The sequence below is a fragment of the Temnothorax longispinosus genome, chromosome 5 (genome assembly GCF_030848805.1).
Source record: "Temnothorax longispinosus isolate EJ_2023e chromosome 5, Tlon_JGU_v1, whole genome shotgun sequence".
Classification (NCBI taxonomy): Eukaryota; Metazoa; Arthropoda; class Insecta; order Hymenoptera; family Formicidae; genus Temnothorax; species Temnothorax longispinosus.
Window position 1 is genome coordinate 20,879,466 of NC_092362.1, and position 4,565 is coordinate 20,884,030.

General features: G+C 38.5%; 1 long non-coding RNA gene across 1 annotated transcript; it reads left to right on the forward strand.

The window, feature by feature from the left end:
• Window positions 1-276: 276 nt before the first annotated feature.
• LOC139813857 (uncharacterized) lies at window positions 277-1,856 on the forward strand. Its single transcript, XR_011732280.1, has 3 exons — window positions 277-508; window positions 601-829; window positions 894-1,856. It is a non-coding gene; the product is annotated as an uncharacterized lncRNA (long non-coding RNA).
• Window positions 1,857-4,565: the final 2,709 nt, after the last annotated feature.

Sequence of the window (4,565 nt, forward strand, 5' to 3'; positions counted from 1 at the left end):
AAAAATTTTTTTTTGTTTCTCTGAATGTGTTCAGAATGTTCTAAAACGTCGAAAAATTGCAATTTTTAAAAATGTCTGTATATATGTATGTGTGTATGTGTGTGTGTATGTGCCAAATTTACCGAAATTTCTATAACTCAAGAACTAATCAACCAAATCTCAAAAATCAATATATTTTAATCGATCAGAATCGTTTTCAATCAGAAATGTATATTTTGCAGGCAATAATACGCAAGCAACCCGTGATGAATTGTTAATAGCTTGTGTGGCTGAGATGCCCGCATTATACGATCGTAGGCTACCACGTAAAGAACGATCAATGATAAAAAGACATGAACTTTAGAAAGAAGTATCCAATGTTATGGGAGGTACAAAATTGTGTGAGCAATGACCTTCTACTCCTCGATTTTTGTGTCGGCGTTTGTCTCCAACATATTCTTCACTCGTATATGCCTCCGTATTCCTGTGTGTCATATTTGAAAATCTTCCGTTATCAGAAACACACACGGTATTAAATAATATATACGATATGCGAGTTACGATTAATCACATTTTGATTAAATATCGCATATAATTATATTGATTTTTTGTATTTCACAGAAATGTCTGATAGAACAGTGTCGCAATTGCGCTTCTACAATGATAATTGCGACTGAACCGGGATGTGGTTTTTCGATTTGCACAAAATGCGGTTTTATAATGGAAAGTTCGAATATTATTACTCCAACATGTTTAAAAACATTACCCTCTGGAAAAATCATGTCAACTGTGCATTTTATTCCCAACATGGAGAGCACGGCGGATAGCGCTTTAATAAATTTAAATTACCGTAAGTCTAAAAATAATAATATTACAATTTGTCATACATTGGCATTTGATGATGCCTGGTCTAGAAAACGCGCGACAGTGAGAGAAGAAGAAAGATCTACCGCTTGTCGATCTACGCGAGTATTTACAACGACCACACCCGGGGAACGTGTCGACCGCCGTCGAGATCAACGCCATTTTTTTAAGAATGCGGAAGAAGGCAGGTGGGATTGTGAGAAGATTGTTCAACATCAGCATTGTTCATTTTGCAAACAACAGAAGAGTGTCAAAATCAAGAAAACTAGTCGATAAATTTTTTCTAAAACAAGACAGAATTATAAAAACATTAAAAGAAAAAAATTTAGAAAATGAGAGGATACAATATATCCTCTTTTTAGAGGAACAGTCGGCAAAGTTAAATCAAGACATTCGGAACAATATCTTAAATAAAAAAATGAGAAAAAGGACTATAGGCGAATTGGACAACCTTGTCTCTAAAGACGGATTGAGTTTCTTGACGCAAAAACAAGTGGATAATTGGAGCAAGTTCCGAACACAAGTCACAAAAGAATTCGATATAAGCACAGTCACTAAAAAATTAAAGGATTTGTCAAAATGGCGTTACCACGTTGCTCATCCCAAGGATTTCCCAATTTCTCTCAAAAAATTGGGAAATATTGATTGGGAAGAGGAGCTGAATAACGTCGAACATATAATTAATACTATTAAAACGACGATGAGCCAACAGAATGATGAGTCAACACCCGGATCTTAGAAATATCTTAGAAATATTCGAGATACCTAAAATATAGACGATTTATGATTTATTGACAGAGAGATTTATGATTTCTTAAATTTGCGACAGATAAATCTTTTAAGATTTTAACAAAAACGATAAGAAATTGCATTGATAAAAAACTGTTTATTCGAGCTAATATATTAAAATTCTGACTTATACACTTTAACTTCAGTAAATCTTTAAGACAGATCTTAACAACAATTGAAATCATATCAATTAAACCAGATCTTAAACAATAGTTGTAAGAAAATTCTCCCTGAATAAAGGTAATTTTAATTTTAATTCTTGAAACTAATTTTACTATAAAATCCTTTAATTCCACAACTCTTAACTGTCACTGCCAATCAGCGTGGCAACAGTAATTTCCTGATATTCTTGTCGCTGCCAAAAAGTGTGGCAACAGGAGATTTTCTTCCTTTACCTGTCGCTGCCAAAGAGTGGCAATAGAATTTCTTTTAATCCTTATGCCCAGAAAAGGGGGCAAAAGATTCCAACTTAAAAGAATTAAATTTCAGATTAAACAGACCATACAATTAAATCAAGATCCTTTTCCATTATTTGTCAAATTAAAGAAATTAGAAACTGAAATTCGAGATAATAAAACTCGAACTCGAGCCTTTATTCCATATAAATTCACCCCTTTGGATTTAATAACAGATTTTCTAAATTTTAATTTAATAAACAACAAGGACGTTCTCGTGGAATGCGGAGGATCTAGGGATTTGGAGTGGGCCGAGAGGACCGGGGCGAGGAATCGATCGACGGAGACGGCTATTAGCGGAGCTCGCGAGCCGCCGAGCGAGAAGGGGCACAGGAAAACACGCGCGCGGCGCGTGAAGCGGCAACGGACGGAGCTGTACACAACAAGCCCCCGGCGCCGGGAAAGAACAAGTCTCCCCCGCTAAACCCTGCTGCCAACCATCCCTGGACCGCAAAAGAGGAGCGCGGAGGTATTAGCGTCCCGACTGCCGCCTAGAAGGATCGAAAGAGACCGCCGCAAAAGCGAAGGGACATGGGCGCCCTCGCAGAATCTACTGCCGACAGTTCTGCGCAAGGATATGTCGCGAGCCCTAATTTGTCCGCGCTATCGCGTCGAAGGGCCGCGCACGCTCCGGGTGGGGCGCGACATCGATTCCGTTATCGAGCGAATTTTCGCGATCACTTCCTGGTCGTCCTTCAGCGCTAACGTGTCAAATTTTGGTTGCACGCGTTCGATTACGCCCGGCTATCGAGCCGTCTCATCTCGGCGACGACATACAGACCTGTGGCGACGGAGACCCGCAGTCCGAGAGGGAGCGGATTTTCGGTATAACCCGGTAAGCAATTTATAGTATGTTAAGGACATTCAATCTGATCATGGGAGCAGCACAGCAGCAGCAGCAGCAAAATGAGGAGCAGCAATATAACAAAAAACAGCTGGAGGAGTAATTATACAAAGCGGTGCAAATAATTGAATACCTGAAGCAGCAGCGACACTCAAAAATCTAGAAGTTGAACAGCTGCGGCGAAAAAGAAAGGCAGAGGCGTTGAATGGCTTCCGGAGCAACAGGCAGTTATGAGAGAAGGATGCGCCGAATTCATACAACCAAATAGGGGCCAACCAACACCGTCTGAAATTGCGGCAATAAAGAAAAAATATCCGGTGCTAAGGACTAGAGAGGACCATACATTCAATCCATGGATCAGTGCAGAAAGACGGAGGAACAGTAAGTGTTTATTTGTGCTTAGTTAAATTAATCAAAATTATCTAGCATTTTCATGTAGTATATTATGGTGCATAATATACTATTTATTGGTAATTAAAATTAATTCATTAGTTTTAGCAGTGGTGCCGGGATGCATCCTTGGTCTGCTGTGTTTTAGTATAAGTTTAAAATTGTAATTATTGGATAATTAGAAATAAAAGTATAAAATCTGGCAGTTTGAAATGTCAATACTTATATTTAAACCAAATATCAATACTTATATTTAAACAAAGAACAATCCCTCTCTCTTCGACCTTCTATAACAAATATTGTAAACACCTATTGAAGTGATGTTTCTAACATTTAGTTTAGTCCAATATCAGAGCACGAAAATGGCAGCTGGGCGAGAAGCTGTCTCGGAGCATTTTCCTAAAGATAAATCTGAGTAAGTATCTCCTCTCTCTCTCTCTCTCTCTCTCAATCAACACAAAAAAAATTTATTATATTATGAATTATTTTAGAATTGGAGATGCTTATAATGATTATTACAAAGAATTCATGACATCTAATCCAAGAGCTGTAAATCAAGTGGAAACAGACCTGGACATTGTATTTTCTTCTCAGAGAGAAGAAAAAGAAACTCAGAGAAAAATAAAAATTATTTTCCGGCGAAAATGCCGCACCGCCGTCCAACCGAAAGTGCAAGTCGCCCAAGACATAACAGTTACATTTTCCGGCTGGATGGATTTCTCATAGTTCTCTCATGGATCATGGGATTTGAAAATGAATTAAATCCCATCGCGTGAGGCCGTTTCAATTCGAAACGTGTTTACTCGTCGGAGAACAAACCTATAATATATAATATATTATGGGTTATTTTAGGGTTGAAGATTTTTATAACAATTTTTATAATGAATTGGTGAAGAAGGGTCCACACATTGTACGACGTCTAGAAGGCGTGTCTCCAGACGCCGTACCACCCCGGTGGATCGAGTAGCCGAGGAATATGATAGACGAGAAAGAGAAGCGCAAAACCGCTCATTCGAGCTAATGGCAGAATGCGAGGCAGCCAGAAACAGAAATATATTCCAGTTAGATGAAAAGGATATCAAGAACAACGCTAGAAATACGGTGGCAAATTTAAAAGTATTATATGTCATCCGTAACAGACGTAAACGCGACAAGCGCGATTTAATTTATCAGATCAACACCACGATTGCAGACGGCGTTCCAGATACGAAAGCGCGTGCGATTGAAAGAAGAATGATATCATC